The sequence below is a fragment of the Lissotriton vulgaris genome, chromosome 3_1 (assembly GCF_964263255.1).
Source record: "Lissotriton vulgaris chromosome 3_1, aLisVul1.2, whole genome shotgun sequence".
NCBI lineage: Eukaryota > Metazoa > Chordata > Amphibia > Caudata > Salamandridae > Lissotriton > Lissotriton vulgaris.
The window spans coordinates 822,545,960-822,571,663 of record NC_141689.1 but is presented as its reverse complement, the minus strand read 5'-3'; the positions used below and the strand labels follow the sequence as shown (position 1 = coordinate 822,571,663).

General features: G+C 44.7%; 1 protein-coding gene and 1 pseudogene across 1 annotated transcript in view; one reads left to right on the top strand and one right to left on the bottom strand.

Annotated features, from left to right (window-relative positions):
• AUH (AU RNA binding methylglutaconyl-CoA hydratase) overlaps positions 1-25,704 on the bottom strand; it is a 663,348-nt gene that overhangs the window by 314,788 nt on the left and 322,856 nt on the right. The gene's annotated exons all lie outside the window — the stretch shown is intronic.
• LOC147727083 (uncharacterized) lies at positions 7,808-22,181 on the top strand (annotated as a pseudogene).

Below are 25,704 nucleotides of genomic sequence, written 5' to 3'. Positions count from 1 at the left end.
CACGAGCAAGTTTATCGATCTGGGGCTCATGCTGGCCCAGAGAGAGATTACATGGCACTGAAAATCCAAGGAGGGCCCTTCTGTCAGGAGATGGACGAACGAGTTGTTGAAATGGTCTAGGTGTGAAAGTGTGCTGAGAATGCGGCAAGCCACCAGAACGGGTAATGAGAAGAGCCTGGAGATGGCTAGAGCTTGGGAGATGATTGTGCAGGCTTTGTGTGACTATGTGACGGAAGATGAGGATGAGAGACTTCTTGCGCATGGGGTTCCATGAGGCCAGGGGCATGTAGGCATAATCCCTATTGATAGCGAGCCATTCTGTCCGGAACCCACAGTCACAACCCACATCAGTAGCAGCAGGGGGGAGGGAGGGGTATAGGGGAGTTTTCACGCCACCCTGATAGGAATGGGCAAGAAGCTGACGACAGGAAATGTAGATGGCGTCCACAGGAGGAGGACGCGGGGCGCTATGTGTGGGCCCCCAGGGGGAGCAGGTTGGTAAGTGTTAACAGATGGTCAACATGAGAGGGTATTAGCGGAGACCTGCTCCATAGATCCTGTGGGTCAGAGCGTTGCCCGCAGGGGGGGAACGATTCCGCCAGGGGGTGATTGGGGGGGAGAAGGGAGTTGTTGGGGAAAAAGCAGATACTTTGTTGTGCTGTTGGCCGGACACCCCTCTGTAACACGCATGGAGATATCATGCTGGAACATGTTGATGCGCCGCCCGGCCTCCGGGATGTGGTCTGAAGGGCCGTGTACAACCTTGAGAAAGTATAATGCCTTGTACTGATATTTTGTTAATAATTCTGCAATAAAAACATATTTAAAAAAAATTATATTTTCCTGTGGGTCATAAAGTGACATTCTCGAATATTTGATATTGCGTTGTATTAAGAATCTCCTCATTTCATAAGTAAGTTGAGAACCATTGTCAGTAACTAACAGTGTGGGAATACCTTCATCTGTAAAGAGGTACCTCAAAACTTTGATTGTCTTGACCATGTTGATTTCAATAATAAACTCTAACACAAAACACCTTGTGGTAACACCTATCAACACTATTGCAAAGCTCATGTTGCTTGATAATGAATTTGGTGGTCAAAAATGAAATAAACCTAACCGTGCCTGCCGCGACATTGGTCCATGAGCAGAGAACCACACTCCCATGGAGAAGTTTTAGAGTAAATAAATGGGAAGTGAGTCACTCGAGTTCTCTTTCATGGGAACACACTGTTATAATGTTCTTGCATATCTTGTTTTGGTCATCAGCTTGTACATCTGTCTTCATAATGTGTTGTCATAATTTTGTACCATGTGTACTGCGCTGAGTGTGGAAGCAGTTTGGTTAAAACAAATATTAATAAAGAGATTCCCCCCAAAAATAAGTAATCAAGACAAACTTTAAACCAGCACACCCGTTTTGTATATGCTGTTGTTCACCTTCTCTGATTTTCCATTTTTTTCTCCTTCAAACACCCAATCAATGATCTCTTCCTACATCATGGGTCACACAAAATCTTTCCTTGGTCATTAAATATTGACCAAAATGTCCCTCATTTACATGCCCACCCTCTTTCTTATAATAGAAGGTGGGATGAAGAGTTTTCCTTGCATCAATATACAATCACCCTCGACAGGTAATTAATTTACATGTTTCTCATAAGGTCTACTCAAACAACTGTCCCTGACATCACCTTTCTAGACAAATCATCCAATAATCCAAAACCGTGTTTCTATTCATTGGATTTAACCATTCTTCTTTTGAAATGGCACCTTCATACTCGAGAACAACATCATCTGCGCATGCTAGCACTTCTTCATTCTCTATATTTTCTTCTTCTATACCTCTGGGCAATGGCAGTTAGCTTGTTTATTATTTCAACCAGGAACATATTCAATCTTATATCAGTACACATGTCATTTGGCAACAAGCCTAGACATTACTTGTACCACCAGGTTGCAATACCTTGAGCAAAGGTTTGTGATGTGTACACTATGTTACAATTATTTCCAACACATACGTTTTGAAATGTTTCATAGCCCATACAGCAACCAATGCCTTCCATGAATAAATATTTCCTCTCGGAGTCAGTTTCAGAATGCAAGCCAAATGTCACTGTTTTTTTTCTGACCCATTATGGACATAGGCAAGTAATTCCTATGCCACTGGCATCCACTGTGATAATGGTCTAGTGCTTGCTGTCAAAAGGTATTAATATAATGGCATTTGTCATATCTGCTCCCAAACACCAGATCCTGATCACTAGACCAGACAAATGTAAGTCCTATTCTCAACAATGTCCTTAACAGCTCTGTTTTATCAGCCATATTTCTCACAGATTAGGCGTAATACTCTACCAATCAAATAATAACCAAATTAATTGTTATCTTTTTGTGCTTCCTAGATGGCCTTCACTAAGTCATTCTTTGGTTTCGTTCTTTGGTTTAAGCCCTTGGGCTCAGATAGTATACACCAAATATTCTATCTCTTCTCGAAGACTGCATTTCTCTTTTTTAAGTCATGCTTGCTTTTCCCAATTTATCCAAAACTTGGTTGAAAACCAATTGTGCTTGTCCAGGTTCTCCCAAAATATTGTTCTGGAAGAACACAACTTGATTTGGATCTTTAAATATGTGAGGCATCCTACTCTGGAAAATACTTGCAACAGAGGAATGACCATAAAAATGCCTGTTAAATTAAAGCACCCCTTCAGGTATTGTGAAGGCAGGTAAAGCTTTTAACCCATGATGCATTTTAATTTGATTTTATGCATTCCTGAGGTAAAGTTTCAAGAAATACTTTGCTTCCTTCAACATTAACATATCCCAATGTTTGGGAGAATGAAGATATAAATTACAATATTGTGGTTGATGCTTCTAAGATCCACACAAAACCTTAATATACCATCTTCCTTTTTCGTGATCACCACAGGAAAAACCCATTGCACAGATTCAAGAGGCTGAATGATGTCCTCCCACACCATTTTTTTCATCACCACTCTTACACCTTCTCTGAACACTATGGGTATTCTCTGAACTTTGTGTCTTACTGGTTATGCCCCTTCTTTAAGAGCAAAACAATGGATATACACTTTAAGTGTTACTAACTTTGCTCTGAACACATTGGTGGCATTATCGATAATTTCCTTCATATCTGTTTCCTCATCTATCATAACTTGATTCTCAGCCCTTTGATGTACAAGGATATGTAAATCAAAATGGTGAACCGACTATAGTATTGGAGGGCCCACTTTGGCAACATAAACCTTTCAATGTACTCCCCTTTCTCTAAAAATCATCTCTGCTTATAAGTATTCCAATGCATCTATGGCACTTCCTAGATATAAGTGTGATTCTGCGCCCTTCCCCACATTCTTTCCAATAAATATTTTGGCTTACTGGTGAACATAAACCCTGAGTCTACCTTGAGAATTACATCTTCACCACTTATAAGGTTGTCTGCTTTTGGCCTTCATTTCCATCTTCCATCATCCTCTTCTGACCCTATACTTACTACAATCACATAGTTCTAACAGACTCTGGCAAGGTGCCTTTTCGTGCCACATTTCTTGCACTTCTTGTCTAGTCTGATGAAGTTCTGTTTCATTACCATTACAACCCATGATATTGTTTCTTAATCACTTTTACCACCACACCTCTTATTCACAATGTTAATGTTTTCTAGTGTCTCACCAATTTCTGATTCATTGATACAGAGTGCAACCACACCTTCATCTCTCCCTTTGTCTTGACACTACATCTCCTTAATACATGCACTCAATTCCTCACTTATATTGGTTATTTTGCAAGATTCTTTCAATGTTGAGTACTTTGTGGCCCACAGCCCCTCCTGCATCTTGTTGATATGGCACTGTACTATGATTTGATGATAAATCATCTCTCATTTCTCTAAATGGACATTTAATAGCCATCTCTATAAGATGTGCCAGAAATTCCTTCGCTGACTTATTTGATTTCTGTTGTTGGGTGTAACATTTATGAAGTGTCATGAGAATGTTAACTGATTTGGCGAATCCTATTTCCATCTTTTGCCTGGCTTCTTTATACACATCCTGAATGTCATCTCCCAAATGACCAAATGCCACGGATACATGTTTAAATATATATTGACCTTCTTTACTAAGAACACTAATCAATAATGTTTTTTTCTTTTCAGGATTAAAGTTTTGCCCATTTGTAATGTAATAATATTTTGTTTCTCAGGGTAGCAGTATGCTCAAGTCTACTCAATGTGTCAAACTCTCTGTTGTGGTCCTCTTTCTGGTTCTAGTTTTATTTTATTTCCCAGAGAGGCTGTCTACAGAGACGCAGAATATGAGGTAATTCCCAATTCCTGGCAGAGGCTGTCCTCAGAGACACAGAGTATGAGGCAGTGAGCGATGCCACTATTATTTCACTACTATTTGGAATGTTGACTGATGCACAAAGTCAGGTCTGTGAGTGGTAACCTGTAGGTTGTGCAGGCCATGCTCCTAGTCTTTATTGCACTGAGCATTGGATGAGCAGATGGACTCGTGCTGACTCTGCTCTTTCATTCCATGAGCCGACTTCTGCTCCTTAATCCCGCAGGCTGGTCATTTTTCTTTTGTGCTAAGTAACACAGCTGAGGCTGCAATGATTGTAGCCTGGCTAGTGGTTAATGATTTGATGTTAGCAGTTTTAATACAAAGCATAACATGGTGGGCACAGCGCAATAAACAAAATGACAGGTGCTGTTCAGTTTAAAAATGGGCTTGGCGCAGTTCTGCTACTTACTGAGTATTGCCACCCACCTCTGTAGGATCAGGTTCTTGTTTCCATAAAATTTGTCAAGTATCTGGGTCATTTGCCTTCTTCTTCACAATGGTCTGTAAGTGGCGCCAGTCCCCAAAATTGCAGTGAACCATTCAACTCCAGTTTGCAAAATCCCCCAACATGTTGATTTCAAAAGTAAGACCACGAAAGGTGAGAAAACCTCGTTACTCACCAACTAATAGAAACTGCTCTGGTTCAGAGTCCGATAAACTCAGCAGAATGAATTTCACATTTCACTAATGTAACCTAATACCGAACAGGCCTCACATTAAAATGAACACCTATACACATTTGATTTCTTTCATACTAGCACTAGACTGATGCCCGAGATCTGTGAAGTCACCATAAAACACATAGGGCCATATGTATGAACATATTTTCACATACATACATATTGTATTTGTGGAGAAGTGTGGCTCACTGGTTAGAGGAGGCATACTCTGAAGCAGAGGTCAGACCCGGAACCAGGGTTCAATTCCCGACGCGGCAGGGTCTTGAGCCCAATTGTCCACGGACTCGATAATTCTCGCTTCGGTGCCCACTCTAATCACGGGCTCACACTCTGCAACTCTGGGCATTAGCTTGCTTAATCTCCACAACGCCCCCCCCCCGCGGCGGGATGCCTGGCTTTCACCTTGGGGATGCCCAGTATGGGTTATCTCACAGGGAAAAGCCAGGACGGGTTCCCAAGGCAAGCGCCGAGATGCCCTAGGGTAAGTCGAGCGCTATATAAGAACACACATACATATTTTCCCATAGACACAGAAAGGGTAAAATGATTCGATACATCTGGCCCATAGTTCTCTATGACCATGTGCTACTCCCTGTTAACGTGTGCTGCAATTGATACCAGATCGCACACATGAAGGAACAATGAGAGTCTCTCACCTGAAGCGTGGCTGCAGGACACGGGCTGTACTGGAGGCATTGTCAGCGGGGCAGCAAGAGCGGAGGTCACCGCCAAGAGTCACGCCACGGCCGCCACCGCCAAGAGTCACCAGCTGCACACCTCTCGTGCCGCCGCCCGGGGACTACACTTTCCGGCAGGCTAAGCGGTGGCAAGTACTGCAACCGGCTGGACAGCGCCAGGAGGCGCATTTAATCAGCGCACATCCCAGCAGGAGCTGGGGGCTCTCACCTGAGGCGTGGCTGCAGGACACAGGCTGTACTGGAGGCATTGTCAGCGGGGCAGCAAGAGCGGAGGTCTCCCTTTCATGGCCGTCACCAGCTGCACACCTCTTGCGCCCCCGCCCCAGCACTACACTTCCCAGTAGGCTAAGCGGCGGCGCACACCGCAACCGGCAGGACAGCGCCAGGAGGCGCATTTAATCAGCGCACATCCCGCGTCGCGGGACGGCGAGCGAAGCCCGGGCAAAGGGTGGGCCCTCTGTGGCCCTCGGAGGCCGGAAGAGGCTGGGCCACAGACTTTGGTCCTACATCAAAGGATTTATATTCCCAAGTGAGACCTCTTATTCTGTTATCAGGGTAAAGTGCATTTGAAGTTTGCTTTCTTTTCCCATACAGTACCTAAGTGCAAAAGCACGTTTGGACGATGTCTAAATCCAAAACTGATAAAACTGCATCTGGGTTGGGCACCATGGACAATTATTTGGTAAAAATGGTGAATCAAATGAATAACGATCAAAGGGCCTCGCTAGGTCGAGGGAGCCATCCTGTTTTACACAAAGACATGTCTTCCCCACTGGTGGATTCAGCTGCGGTCGATATCCTTGATGTTGGCAATAGGTGGTCATAACGGATGAAGCGCAGGTTCATGCGAGTTGCATGAAGATTTACCTGATATACCTATTGAGGCAATAGAGCAGCCACCGCCTGCCCCTAGACCAGTGAGAACTTGCAGAAAGTTACAGATCAAACACGGGGGAAGTACAGTAAAAAAAGAGTAGAAACAGTCCAATTAGTTCCAAATAGCTCTGCTATTGGAACTGATTTACATGAAGGTAAAAGTGTAGCTGGTACAAATATAAACCCGGAGCAATTTGCCCTATTGATCCGCACTATAGAAGCTAAGATAGAGGCAAAGATAGAAGAGTTGATGAAACCCTTGACATCTAAATTGGATACTGTGGCCCTAGAAATTAACAGATTAGGTGGATTGATAGCAACGCACTTGGCCTCAGCCTCGGCCGAAAGATCTAAGGCTGTGGACAAGGGTCCTGCTGGAGAGGGGCAGGGAACTGGTAGAGTGGACTCACAGCAAACTAGCCAGCAAATAACTGTAATCGAAACTGCCTCACCTGATCTCACACCACCAATCGGCCAGAATAAACAGGCTACAGTAGATCCAGAGGGTAACCCGGATACTAGACAAGTAAAGAAATGTCGCCACATCAACCTTCCTCCTGATTGTGTACCTTATGTGGCTCTTCTAACAAATGTCCCGCCTATTGATTGTTACTCTGCTCAGTCCTATGAGGAATCCCATGAATCACTAAAAAATAAAACAGTATCATGGTTGAATAAAAGATGTGGCTTTCCAATCACACACTCTGATCAAATATTGTCAACGAGAAGGGTGAACTGGATTGGCCCGTCCAGAAAGACATTTAGTGGGGATTGCATTATTGTTAATTTCAAACATCCCCAACACGTTGCAACAGTCTTATTAAGAGCTGCCTCCTTAGTTTACAATGTGAACAGTGTATGTGTACGCCCACTTGGTTACTTCTACACCCATCTAATTAAAGCCCCTCCTAATCCTAGGAAAATCAGACCAGGTATTCCTATTCAGCCTTCGGCCCCTGAAGTGGAATATCTGTATAATGTTGATAACCATTGTATGAATGAGTTCAATGTTGCAACGCAGAATAGATTTGATTTACTCTCGGGTCTGGAAGCGTGCGATTGACTTGAGGAATCTGAGAGACAGGGAAAGGAAAGATTGGCTGAAGTGGGATGTACGGAGATCACACGGGTAAAAATGAGTCAAAACAATGTAATTTCTTAGAACATTGCGGGATTGGGTGCTAAAATGGAGGACTGCAATTGGATTAGGTATATTAAGCAGTATCAGATTATATGTTTGCAGGAGACTTGGTCAGTTGAATGTGACCATTTCCTTGAAGGGTATAAGGCATTCTATGTCCCTGCAATAGCAACAACCAGGGGAAGACCTAAGGGGGGGAATGGTCACGTTCATTTCTGTTGCATTATCTTGTAAAGTATGCAGAGTCTTAACAAGCAATTCTGGAATCATTGGTTTAATTTTAACTGGAGAAAATTGTATGGCCGGTTTGGTCAATTTTTACAACGCTGTCAATCCATGCTCAGTTTCCAGTCAGATATTAGCACTGAATGTCTTTATTAGCATTTCAATGAAGGTTTGCCTCCACAATCTTATGATCATGGGTGATTTTAATGTTCACCCATGTGGTGACCCCCTTTTGAAAAGTATTTTGGATTTGCATTGTGCACGATCCGAGGGTTTGCATTTGGAACACACGACTGAGGGGGAACCTTTTAATGATCTATTGAATGATCTGGATTTGACGCTGACCATGGCATTGATGGATCCTACCAAGTGTTTTGAGACCCCGACTTTTAAGGGGCATGTGAGGGGAACTTTCATTGATTATGTATTACTTACATCTTCAATGCAGTCCTTTGTGGATTCTTTCACTATCGAAGACACTGAATTTAGTGATCACAACCCGCTCACTGTTCACCTGAGGGGTCCATGGATAGCTAAAGAAGGACCGAATCATATCACTGGTAGGGTGAGCACAACTGATGGGAGACGCCGACTAAGATGGTCTAAGATCACCCCAGATCTGCTGTACAAAGACATTAAAGCCATTTGTGCAGATGAAATCATGGCTTGCACTCAAGAAGGGTCACAGCCGAGTAAAGTCCTCAGTGCCTTCCAAAGTCTATCGGACAAAGTCTCCCAGCTGTTGTCAGTTCCAGCAAAGAATTTAGAGAATGTGGGATCAAAATTGTTTAACCATGATTGCTCTAAAGCAGCAAGAAATCTAAGGTTGGCACTGGTAGCTAAACCAAGAATTAAGGCGACAGTTCAACTGTGCCGGAAAGAATACAAATCTACCATTGCCAAACATAAGGAATCCCTAAGAGAAGAGTCATGGAGTGAGATTCTTGATCCCACTACTTTGCGTTGTAGCTCCAGATTCTGGGCATTAATGAAGAAACATTTCCTGGTCCAGGAGCTGGGTGACGATTTGGAATGCTACATACCAAAGGAGGAGTTGGAAGCACACTTCAAACAACTATATTGCTGCTCGATGGATGAAATTTCAACCCCGCCCCTTGTAATAATGGTGAAATAATTAGTTTTGATAGAAGTGAGGTTACTAAGAGTATTGTGGGACTAACAGCCGGGAAAGCTCCCGGTCCCGATAGGATTCCTCTAGACTTATTCAAGTCTGAGCCAAATTTCTGGGCACCCATATTAGAGTCTGTCTTTAATGCTGCTGTGAAAAATGGTTGTCCACAATCATGGGGGGTTTCTATGATTGTCCCAGTTTTCAAGAAGGGGGACAAAGGTAGCCGACATTGTTATAGACCTATTTCATTAATAGACTCTATGGTTAAAATAGTAGGAAGAATCCTACTGCAGAGACTTTCAGACTGGGCGCTGGAAAACAACATCATGCCCATCACCCAGTATGGTTTCTGCAGTGGCCGCTCAACAGTAACTCAGTGCCTTAACCTCTTTTTAATATTAAGAAAGTACACTGTTTCTCAAAGGGGTACCATCCACCTCGCCTTCATGGACTTGTCCTCAGCTTTTGACAGTGTAAACAGAGGAAAGTTATGGCAGTCCATGAGGGTGAAGGGTGTAGATAGTGGAATTGTTGATTTTCTTGTTGATCTACATAGCAATACTAGAGCAAATGTGAGATATTCTCAAGATCTGAGCACAACAAATAATTTTGACATCAGAAAGGGTGTCCGCCAAGGATGTATTTTGGCCCCCTTCCTTTTTAATTTTTATATTAATGAGCTAGATAGCGTGTTGCAGAACGTACCGGTTGACTGCCCCAGAGTCGGCAGGAGGGGAATTCCTGTACTTTTATACGCAGATGATGCAGTTTTAATTTCCAGAACTGAGAGGGGTCTTCAAGCTCTATTAAATGCTTTTACACTGTTCATGACGGAAAGAGACCTTTAGGTCAACAATTCGAAATCATTTGTTATGCAAGTAGGCCAACAACCAAGAAGGAACTTTTCATTTAAAATTGATGAAGTAGTAATCCCCATATCAAAAACGTTCTCGTATCTTGGGGTTCTTTTTGATACTAAACTTAACTGGGGTCCTCATCTTGCAAAAAAGAAAGGGTAATTGGTCAGGGTCAATGCTCCCATTTTTAATTCTGTATTGAAACTGGGGAACAAACCTACCAGTGCCATGTTGAAACTTTATAATGCAAAATCAGTGGCAACTGCTATATATGGTACTGAAATTTGGGGGTATGTTGCCGGTGAGCAGCTGCAGATTGCTGAAAACTTCTTCATGAAGTGTCTCCTGTGTGTCCCTGCAGGTACGTCCAATCTTGCAGTACACGAAGAGCTAGGGACGCAATACCTAAGTGACACTTTTTCCTTACACCCGTTGACCTGTTGGTTAAAACTGTGGTTGAATCAGGATATACCACTGACACATTTGATTGTGAGGGACTATTTGATCCAGGACAAGGCAATGGACACCCCATGGATAAAATACCTGAAATCCAGCTTTGCTAGGCTTGGCCGTCTGGATCTGTTTGAACACCCAAGTCAGATTGTAAAGGGGGATCTGGAGTTAATTAAACGGGCATTCCTTATGGACAGGAAGACCCAGAGGGAAGGAGTGGAGCTCCAGAAACAAAGTGTGAGAAAATTTGTCATGCTGAAAACGTGTGAAACTACAGAGCCGTATTTGACCTCTCATGAAACGTTCCTGCTAACAAGGTTTAGGTTAAATCTCTTTCATCATCTGCTGATTAAGCCAAAAACTGATATTTTTAATAAGTTTGCAGCACCCTGCGGCTGCAACGGAAAGTCTCTGCAGGATATGCTGCATTTTATATTTTTATGTAGGTTTTATGAATACCCACGCAAGCGCTATCTGGTAACCTTTTTAAAAAAACATAATTTTACTCAGATCAGACCAGCATTTGTGTATTTACAACTTTTGCATAGTGACAGTATTCTCCAAATTACTGAATTTTTAAAATTGACTGTTAAGCTGAAAAATTGTATGGACCGGTAATGGTCCCCTGTGATGAATCATTTTTTCCTGATTCCATTGTACGGAAGATAGCACATTTCGGAACCTTTGGCACTTTATCGGATATGTGTTTACAATTAATGAGTTTTAAATTGTTTTATTACTGTATATGTACTTTTATGGTTTGTACAAAAACCGAAATAAAGTCTTCTATATATATACAATGAGAGTCATCTACATGACCCTGTCATCCACTTACAGATAAGGGAGCAAATAACAAGATTTTTGAGTGACAATGCAGGATATTTCCACCTCAACCCTTGGGGCCATCGTTAAATCTTACATGAGAAGCAGGCTACTAAAATCAGCATTGCATATGAAATTACTGAAAAACAAGGCAGGACCTTTATTAGAGACTCAGTTGGCCAATCCGGAGGGGCAACACAAGAGAACTTCCTCAAATAAGACGTGGGATAAGACACAAACACTTCGAGCCCAAGTTACAGCAATATCTCAGGACAACAGCTCCACTGCAGAAACCTTTCAATGGCTTTTACTAAAACCTATTTGACAAAGACGTTGTTTCATCAGTAGAGCATTAAGCTCATTTAGATAGCCACCTTACTGGTGCGATCCCAGAAGTCAACATCTTGGATGAACCCATAACTAAAGGAAATTATTTAGCAGCATCAGTAAGCACCAAACTAACCCTGGTCCTCAATATATTATAGACATTGGTGAGATAGAGACATTGCTGATATTCAGACAGTAGGCAGAGGTCATTTAAAAGCCAGGCAATAACCGCTTATACAGGCCAACAGCTTTCTTGAACGTCGATGTTAAACTAATGGCAGTCAAGCTGGGAACTCAGTGGGGGCTCCTCTGCTAAGGTGGAGGAGTGTTGTCCAACTGAGCAGGTCAAAGAGAAAAAGATAAATGAGTGGCTTGCCCACTTCAAGTTCGTAGGGCGCTTTGGCGGGTTGTCTAGGGCAGGTCAAACCATCATGTGCACTCTGCAAGTTCTCCATGGAGGTGGCATTACAGCCTGAATTGAGAACATTCCCAGCCTCCCATTCTCAAGCTGAGTGCCGATCCACAGCACTCAGACCAATCACAATGCTGCATTGCAGCATTCTGATTCTGTGTAGGGAGGCTGGGAGGCGGGTGCTTCCTACTTCCTGCCCTGGAAGCGGGCGAGGAGGGAGAGGAGGTGACGGCAGAAAGCAGACAGGTAAGTGTTTATTTGCTCCCCCCGGCCCCATGACCAGCTCACCTACCACTGTTAAATACCAGCCGCCATTGTGGGAATGCTTTTCCAAGAGATGATCAATCCTGATCAATCCAGGTTCATTTCAGGGCGAACAGGTGAGGATAAGACCAATAAGCTCCTACATATTATGGTTTACTCCCAACAAAGGAACAACAGAGCACCTTTCTGCTTTTCTTGGATGGGGAAAAAATATTTGACAAGGTAGATTGGTCCTTTATATGCTACAGTTCCTGGAGAAACTGAGATTATGCCAGGAGTTCCTTAGGTGGACCTTTGCAAGTTAGAGAGTGATTCTATGTAAGGGTTAATATTATCACCATGAAGTCTATAGCTATTGAATGGGATACTAGATATGGGTGTCCTATCTCCCCACTTATTTTCGCTCTGACAGCGGCACATCTTTGCAGTGCTATTAGGGGTAGACCAGATATAGCAGGGGTACAAATATGGCAGGATTATTTTAAGCTTACTATAGTCGCAGATAACATAACTGTCTTGTTAACAGATCTTCTACTCTCTGTATCACCTTTTTGGAGGAGTTAAGGATCTACTAAGTGGTATTTAACTATCCAGATCTCAAGCACTTCTGCTCCATCCGGCCCCCCAGAGCAAGTGAATGATACGTGCACTCTTACATTTAAACAATAGAACTTTGATTCTATTATATACCTGTGCATATAGATCAATCACACCACAGCACTCCCAGACCAGAAATCCAAAACTCCCACACAAACGTGGCAAGATTAGACTAAGGTTATGTTGACAATACTTACTAAAATATGATACTTGTTTCTGACAGTACCATTCTCTACGCCACCACTACTTTTGGGACAGCTTCAGAAGCTTAGAAGGAATAACAACCAAGGATAGCCAGCAATATACTACTATACATACTTGTATCTCACAGTACCCTAGTGGTGCTGCATCCTTGTATCATATTTCTAGGCATCTTAACTTACAATCTTGATAAAATAGGGGAAATCGGTTACAAATCAATAATAGTGTTTTATTGACCAAATAATTGCGGGCATGTCTCTTTAGCAAGTACCATGAGACATTTGTGGCAAGATTGAGAGGTCTACTCCTCTCCAGTCACTAGGGTCACATTATAAAATCCATAAAGTGAAAAGGCAAGGAAGGAAGTGGTGTCTAAATCAGGGTTGATAGTAAGAGGGATGAGGGACTCTTCATCCCCCAACAGGTAAATAAAGAAATTCATTGCAGAATTAAGAATTGGCTTTGGATGGAAGTAAGCAAAGAAGCTGGGAGGAGAGAATGAGATAGCGTACACAATGGAAGGTGTAGTAGCAGAATTGTGAGAAAATGAAGAGGAGAAGCAGCTTAATGGAGGTTTGGGGGTTTTCCACAGGGAAAATATAATAGACTCCAACCACGTAAAAGGATAGTCAAAAAGGAAAGCCACAGTATGAAAAAAGAGGAATCAAACTTTAAAGAAATGCACATTTTGGGATGACATAAATCAGGAAAGACAGATTATTCACATTTTTGACTATACATTTCTGTAGTTAACATTAATGCCCCGGGTATTATTATCACAACTTATTTCAATGCAATGAACACTGTAATTACTGAGTAATGTAAAAGGTCAATGATGTAGGCACTATGGTGACATTACATAAGATCAATTCTAGGAAGTGGTCAGGTCTTTATAGTTTGTTTCACACCCAGGAATGAATGCCTCTATTGCTGTGACCGGTTATGCCCTACTTGCAGAAATTGCTCATTTTTGTGGAATGATTTATGTGCCATTAGCAAGAAGCTCTCTCAGCTCTTTCCTATTGAAGGGGTTTTTTCACTGTGCTAGCCATGACACCTGACTATTGTTGAAGGATACAATAAAATAACAAGCATTTGCAATGCAATACATCTCACATAATTGAAAGTTAGAGCTGTTGGCATTGAAAACGACAATGTTTTTTCCCTTTTTTTTGTATGCAGCGGAGTGATGATATTTGCATAGTGTTATTGCCATTTGTATGACCTTGCAGCATCGGAGAACCAGATAATGGGAAATCGGTTATGAAGGAGAGGAGACAAGAGTAATAGGCTGACTGGAAAAAATACATTAAACCATTCTAATTCCCTATAGGAAGCAGTGACTTCACTTACGCCATTCATTCAGTGAATACTCAATAGAACATGTTCAAAAATATTTCTAGTGTAACGCCAAATGCTTCACCATTAAATACCCAGGGGTACAACAAATGACTAACTTACTGGTTCCAGAACACATGGAAATTCGTTCAGTTGGTACTCATACTAAGGCCATAATAAGCCAGGAGAGCCTATGCGTCTCTTGTGTACCTTAAGACGTTTGACCCTACAGTTTTAAGCATTTTTAAAAGCAAGAACCTATTTTAATCTATAATAAATTGTGATGTATAGCCACGTGGCCATATCATTCTATCAGAAGCTGAAAAACCCATTGAAAAGCTTTGAAAGTCATCACCTGATATTAGTGAGTCTGTTACAACAAACTTTCCAACACCCTTTTATACTTTGCAGAACCTCATATTACAGTTGGCCCAGTGACTGCTTGGACATTTGTCATGAAAGCAGTGACTTTTCGAATAATGACGGCCAAAAGGCTTGGAAAAGGCAATGCTGCGAGTTGTTTACTGTGGCACTATTCCAGATATAGGAAGTAGATGGCATCTTGATTATGTTACAACAAGCTATGTGTAATCTATTTATGTACTTGTCTCTGGAAGTGTAGGTGCTAGGCAATTCTAATATATATCTTGTTCCTGAAAATATACATTTTAAAGATGTATATTTTGTCATATGTTATACCTTGAGACATGCACCACACAAACTCCCAAAGTTATGCCTTAACTTCTCAACCACAGCTACCACTCCAAATTCAGGCAAACTAAGTAAATGTTGGCTAATCACCTTAGTCCTAAAATTGATTACCCATGGCCAGTAGCTGCAAGTACTTCTATATCTGCCCAAAAGATTGGAAAAGAAGCAGGATACACCAAAATACCTTCCTTTGTCTCACACACAATTAGTTGACATTAATATAGACTCACATTCATCAAACACACGATAAAATCAACTCACAATAAATCTCAAGGCAGTTATCAAACAACGATCAGTGCACAAGTACATTAAAATAACTTCATACTCATTAAGCATCCACCTCACTCAATATGGCGGCTGCACAGGGAAAATGACTGCCAACTCAGTCAAATCTCAAGTGAAGCTTATCTACTCCCAAAAGAAAGTTACATACCTCAAACCTGAAACAAAAACAATGCACTCCGAATAGATTCAGTAGCAAACTCCACCATACATGCTTTAGATACTCGTCACAGTCAGTATGCACCAAATACTCACAATGCAGCACAGTGAATTAACCTCAAAATAAAGATACCCATCAAATTCCAAACATACACAGGAATTCAACCAATGCACACTAAAATAGTGACATATTCCTCCGACTCACAATAAAGTTGACGTACCCACCTTTGCTAAATAAAAAAATACACACAGCAAAATACCTACAAACTCATTTTATACCCAACTCATTGAACCCATAAAAATTAATTCACACTCCTCATATTAACCAACATAGATAATGTATGCAATAGTAAATCCACAGCCTCACCAGAGAGATTCCACTGAAAAATAGCATCAGACTTATCAAACACTCATCTTCCTCGACAACCCCTATGCAAACCAAAATTACCTCATGCTCGTCAGTCTACCAACACAGCCAAAAAACATAATAAATAACTGCAGGATCCCAAAGTTTTCCTAGGAGCCTGTTGCAGCACTACTGAATGTGACGGTTGCCGAGTACTAAGGCTGAATAACGTTGTATCCACCTCATGCACCTTTCATCCACTGCTCAACACTTACTGTCTTTATACTACTCTTGCAAGTTCTTTTTTTTATGTGTTTATTGGCATTTTCTTAATTACAGTACAGAAACAGTATGGGTGTCCAGAGAACATGATTGTCTTTGACATTATGTCAACAGCATCGTTCAACAGCAGTAATACACAGATCATCAATAAATGGACTGTCTTAATTGACAGCACGTGCCTCCCTCCTCCCTCCCCTCCCTGGCCACCACCCCGCCTTGGGTATCACTGTGAGTCTTCGATCAAGAGACTGTAGTGCGTTATCCACGGCTTTCATATTCTCTGGAACTTTTTAGGGCAGCCCTGTGCTATATACGTTGTCTTCTACATGTCCATACCCTTCCTCCATTCTTCCATGGATGGATTCAGTGTGGCCCCTCATGTTTGTGCCAGTTGGCGTTTAGCCACCACTAGTCCTAAATTAAGAAGTAATAACTTTGCTCTGGGGAGGTCAACCTCCATGTGTATGCCCAACAAAACAAACCGGGGATCCAAGGGTATCTCTGCCCCTAAAATATCTTCTAACTCTTTCAACAAAGTCACACAGAAAGAGCTACGTGCGCGTCCAAGATGGCCACGTGAGCTTAGGGCTCCCGAGACCCCCGCTGCTCCCAGGCATATCCTGTTATTAATCCTGTCTCCTGATGGTCGATTGTTGCTGTGGAACTGAAAGTGCGTTGAATTCTGAAATCTGGGTTTTGCTGAGCCTCCGGTAACTGAAGATACAGCGCCAAGAAGATTGAGGCCTACTCGCCCCAGAAACCGGGGTGCCGAGTTGGGATTGGGCCCCGGCTGGAGTTTGTCAACAACGGTGGCTTGAAACCGGAAGTTGCCGCCCTCAACCCCATCTTGGGGCAGGTTCCCCACGAATCTGTCTGGTGGCTCTCCTGATGACTACCCTGAAGTCCGGACACTATGTGAAGGACCGGAAGTGTGCAACACTGCGAAAGTGGATATTGTCTGGCCCAGCCGTCCGCTGCGGGTAGAGAGCTCGCTCTTTCACTGTACTCGTCGCACTTTAAAATTAATTTGTGTGTGATTACTGTGATTCTTACCTTGCCTGCTCACCCCAGCCCCGGTCCGACACGGCTGTGTGCCGATTGATCGGAGGGCTCTCGGGGTTACTCCACACTTCCGGGTAAGGTCAGCGCTCCAGACTCCCTCGCTTGGACCTATTTCATCGAGGGGTTGTGCGCATGCGCGGCCGACACGACTAGCACCCGGTGGCAGTGGGAGTTCGCTAGCTGCGTATGATCGCTCCCCGCTTACCTGCTCATTTTTAAAATTGCATTCTACTTTTTAATATTCATTTGTGTGTGATTACTGTGATTCTTACCTTGCCTGCTTACCCCAGCCCCGGTCCGACACGGCTGTGTGCCGATTGATCGGAGGGCTCTCGGGGTTACTCCCCACATCCGGGTAAGGTCAGCCCTCCAGACTCCCGCGCTCGGACCTATTTAATCCAGGGCTTATGCGCACGCGCAGCGGACGCGCCAAAGGCAAGCCCGTCTGTGCCCGTCCCTGCCCGGCCGGGAACCGGGGCCCATCAGTATGCCCGGTTTCTATATTACTCCTCTACACAACTACAGGGACTTCAAGGTAATTGGCCTCTCAGTGCCCCAAACCTGGCCCGCATTGAAAATCTTGGCATATCGCAGTCAAATCGGTTCATACGACCCTCTCTTATGCCTGGACCACAGAGACCCTCGCTGCTGACTGTTAAGCCGGAGGTTCCCCTTCAGTCCCTCCCTGGCCCCCCCTCTGTGGCTACAGCCTACCTCCTTAATACTCGCTCAGCGGTTAAACACCAACTGGAGCTCTTTAACCTCCTGGACACAGCCAAGCCTGACATCCTGTTTCTCACCGAAACATGGTTTTCTTCTGATTCCTTGCCTGACGTCGAGCGGCCCTTCCTGACCCATATTATGCTCTTCCAGCTGATCGCCCGGAGGGGAATGCCGGAGGTGGAGTGGCCATGATAGCCCACTCCAATCTCCAGTTCCAACTTATTTCCTATCCTTCTATTACAGCAGTTGACTTCTTAGTTGTCCGCTCTGTCTCTCTGGCGGCTCCTTTCACCTGTGCGCTCTTTTATAGACCGCCTCAACCCATGCCTTATTTCATTCCAGCTATGCAGGAATTGCTGGCCGCCTTGGTGGTCAACAATTCCTGCATAGCTGGTATTGGGTGACTTCAATTTCTAGCCTACTGACCCTCGTGAGGACCACATGTCCAAAGACTTTGCAGAATCTCTTCACAGCCTGAACTCCATGTCACAGATCCACCTCCCTACCCATATACACAGCCACACCCTTGACCAGATTTGGTCAGCCAATTTGCCCATTTTCTCCCCCACAGTCTCCCCTTGCACTTGGCCTGACCACTCCTTGATCTCCTTCTCCCTTGAACTTGGGGCTGATAATAAGTCCTCCCCTCCTAAAAATGTTTGGGCTCGGAACTGGAATCGTGTGGATCTTGCCACACTTGGCTCTTCCATAGTGGCTTCACCCCCCAGCTTAGCCGATGCCTCCCCTAACTCTCAGGTGGCCGCCATTAACAGATGGCTCTCTGCTACCTGTGACTCAGTTGCTCCTATTAAATTGGTTAGAACGTGTCGTTCTCACGAGGCTAACCGATGATTTACCAACGAACTCAAGGATAAAAAACTTGCACTCAGGCAGGCTGAACGCCACTGGAGGCACGGGTACTGCCCAACATCTAGAACACAATACATGATCCTCCTCCGGGATTACAAAAAAGCCATTCTCCTAGCAAAATCAGAATACTTTTCCTCGAAGATTCTTCTTGCTGCAAATAAACCTAAGGAAATCTTTACTATTGTTCATGAGATAGCAGCTTCTGACAGAGTCACCCCCAAGCCACCCCCTCTCAACTTCTTTGCAATTCCCTCAATGATTATTTCATTGAGAAAATTGCAACCATCAAACGTAACATTCCCTTGCCTCCCCCTTCCTTTTCCTGTCCCCAGCCCCGCCCACCACTCCTTTCCTTGACCAACTTTCCCTGATCCCCAAGGAAGCTTTCCTCACTCTGCTTAAGAAGGTCAAATCGGGGTCTCCCTCCGACTGTTGCCCTACTCACATTCTGAGGGAGGTCTTCTCCAGTTGCTCCGAACCCCCGCTAACCATCCTCAAAACTTCCATTACTCAGGGAATTGTCCCTGATGCGTTTAAATCAGCCACAGTTATTCCCATCTTAAAAAAACCTGGCGCTGATTCCACCTCTCTTTCTAATTTCCTACCCATTTCTTTGCTCCCAGTCCTGGGAAAGATCCTGGAAAGCCACGTTACCACCTGCCTCACTGCTTTTATCGAGGAGAACCACCACCTAGCTCCCCATCAGGCTGGCTTTCGCCCAGCTCACTCTACGGAGTCTGTTGTTCTCTCCATCCTAGATGAGCTTAGGAGGAGTGCCGATACCAACTCTCCTCAGGCCCTGGTCCTCCTCGATTTGTCCGCCACCTTCGAAACGGTCGATCATTCCATCCTTCTCGACCGTGTCGGGGGCACCGGCATTCGGGGATCGGTTGTGGCCTGGCTTACCTCTTTTTTAGGAAACCGCACCCAGGCCGTACAGCTGGAGGGTTTTTCTGCTCCCATCTGCTCTGTCCCTTGCGGGGTCCCCCAGGATTCTTCTCTTTCTCCTCTTCTTTTCAATCTTTATATCTATCCTCTTATAGTCGCCCTGCAAAAAATGGAGGTCACGGTATTTAACGATGCCGACGACCTTCAGCTCATTTTTAACCTCTCATCTTCCCCTGACTCTATCGTTCCAATCTACCCTGACGTTCATTTATGATTGGATGAACTTCAACCACTTAAAACTGAATCCCGATAAGACAGAGTTGGTTCTTACCGGTGGCCTTTCTAGCCCCTGGACCTCTGCCTTCTGGCCTCCTTCCCTTGGTCCCTCCCCCCAACCCTCTGCCTCCGTAAAAACTTTGGGTATTAAAGTCAGTCAAGACCTTACCATGCGCACCCAGATCAGCACTGTGGTCCCATCCCGTTTTTTGTCTCTCAGAATCCTACGCAAAATCTCCAGTTTTTTTCTGTCACAGCTCTTAAACTCATCCTTCTTGCTATGATTTTATCCCGCCTTAATTACGGCAATGGCCTGTATATAGGTATTCCTGCTTATGAACACCAGCGCCTGCAATTAATTCAAAATCAGGCAGCTCGCCTTATCTATAGACTTCTTAAGTCCCACCGAGTTACCCCTCTGTTAAAATCCCTCCATTGGCTGCTTATCTTTGAGCGTTCTTTATTCAAGATGTGCTGCCTGATCTTTATGGCTCTGGCTGGCACTGCCCCCAGACTTTATTAATTCTAAGATCAGTGCATACGTTCCCAGCAGAAGCCTACGCTCCTCCACTCAGTTTTTCCTTAGCGTCCCTCGCTTTCGTAGGAAAAAATTCGGAGGCATGATGTTTTCCACCCTTGCCCCCCCTTTTTGGAATGCCTTTCCCTTTGCCATTAGGTCCACCCCCACCTACATGGACTTCCGCAAAGCCCTAAAAACTCATCATTTCACCCAAGCTTATCCGCCGCAGTAACCCTCCTGCTCCCGACAGTGCTATCAGTCTGGAGCCAAGACACCGCATGGTATTAGAGCGCTTTATAAAACCTTTCAACTTCAACTTTGTTGGTGGTGCTTTGTCTGCTCCCCTGAAAATGGCGTCGAAATCGGACACAGACAAACAATTGCTTAAAACTACTAGAGGGGTCAGACATACACAAGTCAATAAGATGGACAGATGTACACAATCTAAAGGGTCGCCTTCCCGGCCTGGGAAGACGCAGGAAAGTAGTGGTGAGACTTTGGTGGCTTCGCCCGAGACTACACTACAGGACGTGATGGCCGCCATTGAAGGGGTGAGGACCATAAGTTGGACAGTGTCACTATTGAGGTCAATCTGATCGAGCGGACCTCACCCAAACCAGCGAAAAAGTAAATTCGCTCGGCATTAAAACGACAAGTCTCACAGAGGATGTGACGCAGCTGCAACAGGAGGTTCGTAATCTGAAGGCCTCAGGAGAGGCCAGATGCTGTAAGTTGGACGAATACGAAGGAAGGGCCCGATGACACAATGTACGCATTATCGGTGTACCGGAAAAGGCCGAAGGTCAAGCTGCGGACCTTTTTGCGGAAGACATTATCCAGAACCACCTGAAGCCGAAAGGCTTGGGACATTACTTCACAGTGGAAAGAACGCACAGGATCCCGGGCGGAAGGCCACAACCTGGGGCCCCACCTCGGCCGATGATTGCGAGGGTGCTCAACTTTAGGGACAGAGACGCTATCCTGCAGGCCTCCAGGACAGGGGGCCCCCCTGAAATACGAGAACTGCTCTCTTAGTTTTTTTACGGACTTCACACAGGCGGTCCAGAGACAGAGGAAAAGTTTCATGGGTGTCAAACGGAGACTTCTTGACAAAGGCATGAAATATGCCATGTTGTACCCAGCCAAGTTGCGAGTGGAACATGATGACAGGGTATACTTTTTGACAATCCTGAAATTGCTCCAGACTGGTTGGAGAGTCTTCCCTCTAAAGAGGAACCGCGACGACGCAGTGAAGATCAGGAGGAGGGCTCGCAAGAACAAAAAAGAGTGCCTTGACTGTTGTTGGTATTGATGACCGGGGCTGTGGTGGGCCAAAGACAGACTTCGGGAACTATAACATCCTTGGGGACAAGCGGGGATTCGAAGGGTCATCCTCCTCCAGGGGTCTATCTTTTAGTTAGTTAGATCAGTTAAGTTGTAGGGCGACAGGCACACTGCAAGTTGGGGACGAGCGAAAGCTGTGCGCAGGGGTGCAGGGTGGAGGGAGGTATTATATGGGGGGATTGGTTGTTCATTTGTTTTGTTTATTGTGTTTTTTGTTGTTTTCAGCATGGGCATCGAGTCTCGGGGCATTCTATTGAAAGCTAGCATGTTTGAGTTGCAGGGCGCGGAGGATGACGACTTCCTTTTCATTTGTGATGATGGGGAGTAGGGATCTAAGGGTTTTGAGTTGGAATGTTAATGGGATAGGGGACAAAATTAAGCGCAGTGTGGTGCTTTAGTACCTCAAACGACATGCTCCGGATGTGGTCTTACTCCAGGAAACGCACACCCTCTCATTGTTGTCGATCTACTTTCCCCCTGGTATGCAGGCCACAACCTTCATTGATTTAGGGAAGCTCCTCTTCGACCTCCCAGAGGGACTGACAATTTTGGGAGGAGATTTTAATGCTGTTGGTTATGGAGCCATGGATAGATATCCTCCAAGGGATGTGGATCGAGCTCAGAGGTGGTTGTCTGATTTTCTAGAGGCTATGGGGTTGGTAGATGGGTGGAGATTGCTTAATCCGGACCAAAAACAGTACACCTTTCATTCTGGTGCCCATGGTAGCCTTTCTAGCCTTTCTCGTTTGGACTATTGCCTGGTACCTGCGGCCCAGGCAGCCTACATTGTAGAGGCAACACACCTTACTAGGGGCATTTCGGACCACTCTCTGCTCTGGCTTCGATTTTGCATTAATTTGGGGTCGGGAGGTAGAGTAGCCCCCGTCAATCCTTGGCACATGCGCAACCCTAAGATCCGTAACGCACTGATCAAAGCTTTAGATCATTATTTTTTGGAGTATGTGGGGTCTGTTTCCTCCTCCGTTTCACTTTGGGAAGCCTTCAAGAAGGTTATCAGAGGCCAGGCTCTCTCACTGATAGTGGGGGGAAAAAAGGATAGGAATAAAACCATAGTCGAGGCAGAGGTTGAGATAGCACGCCTTGAGGCGGTACTGGGAGAGGAGGTGACTCGATCTAAATTGCACATCTTGAAGCTTAAACAACTTTAATATAGATCAATGGTCAAGGATACTGCCAGAGCCCTAAGCAGAGAGCAGCAGGGTAGGTTGTATGATGTCGGAGACAAAGCGGGGAATCTTATTGCCTGGTTGGACAAGAAAGATAGAGCTGATCGGGTCGTACCGGAAATTGTGAATGCGGATGGTGTGCGACTCACGGACCCGGAGAGTATAGTGGACAGTTTTGCCGATTATTTTCAGATAGTGTACAGGTCGGTATCGGATCTGCCGGAGGAGGACTCTCTCCTGCTTCTGCGGGATCTACGGTTGCCGTGCTTATCGAGTGAGGACCGGGACCTCATGGATGCTGTTTTCACGGCCGATGAGGTGGCTCAGGCGGTGCGCTCATTGAATGCAGGTAAGGCGTTGGGATCCAACGGACTCCCGATTGAGCTTTACAAGTTACGGCCAGATAAGATCGCGTCTTACCTGAGGGACATGTTTGTGGAGGCCCGGGAGACGGGAGTGTTGCCTTATGATCAGAGGATTGCCTCTATTGCGGTTATACACAAGGAGGGCAAATCAAAATCGAGCTGCGCCTCATATAAGCCAATTTCATTGTTGAATGCAGAACCTAAGATACTCGCTAAGCTCCTCGCCAACAGATTTATTAAGGTAATCGGCGGGCTGATACACCCGGATGACTCAGGCTATATTCCGCACAGAAACGTGGCCTTAAACTTGTGCAGGCTACATTGAGTAATAGCTAGGGCACATATCCTAAGAGAGTCGGCCATAATAGCGTCACTCGACGCAACGATGGCCTTTGACACAGTGGAATGGCCATATTTATGGGCAGTTCTGGCAAAATTTGGTTTCGGTCCTGAGTTCATTCGATGGGTGCGATTGCTCTATACTGAGCCTCTTGCTCAAGTGGTAGTAAACAACCGGGTCTCGGCACAATTTTGTCTTGGGCGGGGCACTCGACAGGGTTGTCCCCTCTCTCCACTTTTGTTTTCGCTTGCCCTCGAGCCTGGATCCGCTGGAAGCCATTGATTCGAGGTATTCGATGGTCTTCACAGTGTGAAGACCGGATCTCGCGATATGCGGATGATATTCTCCTTTATTTGACTTCACCTAGGAAATCCCTAATTGTAGTGTGTGATGTGTTTGCCTCTTTTGGCAGGAATTTGGGGCTGTCGATAAACTGGGGGAAATCACTTATGAATGTTCTTTCCGGGGAGGCTCCGGTCCCCCCGCGAAATTGCCCCATTCAAATCGCCACTGAGGGGTTCAAGTATCTTGGGATTTTCATCTCATTGGACCCTACAATCTGTTACACCAGGAACCTCCTCCCTCCTCTGTCCAGACTGAGGGCTGACACAATCGGCTGGAAGAAGCTCCCTCTATCCTTATTGCGGCGTGCAACACTTTTTAAAATGATGTCTCTGCCCCGCTTCCTTTATGCCCTTCGAAACACGTTGGATGTGGTTCTGGCTAGTTATTTTCGGGAGGTGGAAGGACTGCAGCGTAGTCTATTATGGGAGGGAAGCCCCCGTATCGCCTTGGCCAAACTGACGCATCCCTGGTATGATGGGGGAATTACCCTCCCCGAAATCAAACGATATTATTGGGCCTCTCAGCTGGCGGCCATCAATCACAGGACCTATGGGCCTGTATCAGACCCTGGTTACGGGATGGACAGGTGGCTTTTCCCTGTTGGTAAGTATAATAGGTTGGACACCTTTCCAACGTGATCCAGGTATTTACTTTGTAATTTTCAACACAGGAACTCGGTGTAGGTGCCTAAACTATTCACTCTATCGCCCCCTCTGCCACCTATTTATTTCTGCTATTCATTTCCTTCACAGAATTACTTTTCTGCTCATCAATTTCTCTCCATTCCTGCAACCCCCCTTGTTCGTGGTGCAGGTAATTTTTCATTGTATGCACTTGTGGTTAGACAGGGAGGTCCCTTCACTTGTGACACTACTGGTTTGACACCACCCCTTTTGAATTTTTTTACAGTGAAGATTGTATCCAGTCCCTGTCCTGAGGAGAACCGTCATTTATCCTGGTTCAAAACGCGTTTATCCAGTCCCCATCCTGAGGAGAACCGTCATTTATCCTGGTTCGAAACGCGTTGACTCCCAGCCTGTGATAAAAGAGAGGGGTGCAGCTAGGGATTAAATTAAGTCCACCTGTGTGGGCCCTTGCGTGCAACCAGACTGAATACCCAGTCACAGGTTTTTGTGAGACAGGCAGGCAGTTGTGTTCCATTCTTAATTCCGCCTGTCCACTGGTGTTTTCAGTTTATAGGACTGGCTTGTTTTGTATATGTTGAATGTTTTCTTGATTGCAATTTATTTGAAACGTATGTAATGTATTCTAAGCTGCATTTTGGTGTCATGTAATTCTTTGACGATTTAGTATTCATGTTTGTATTTTCTGGACCTATTGTGCATACATTTGTTGGTTTTTGTATTTGACTTGGCTGTTTTGTGACAGCGTTTTCTTTTTGGATGACATGTTTTCATGAATTTTGAAATTTGACTATAAAACTAAATAAATGTTTTTTTAAACAAATAGCTTGGCGACGCAGTACTTATGGGCTGTGTGGGTTTCAATTAGGATTCAACAGTTCCCTGGCAAGCCACTTTGTTCTGTTTCTTCTGTAATTATAATAGGGCAGTATATGACAGATCTTCGACCATGAATCTCACTGGGCCTACC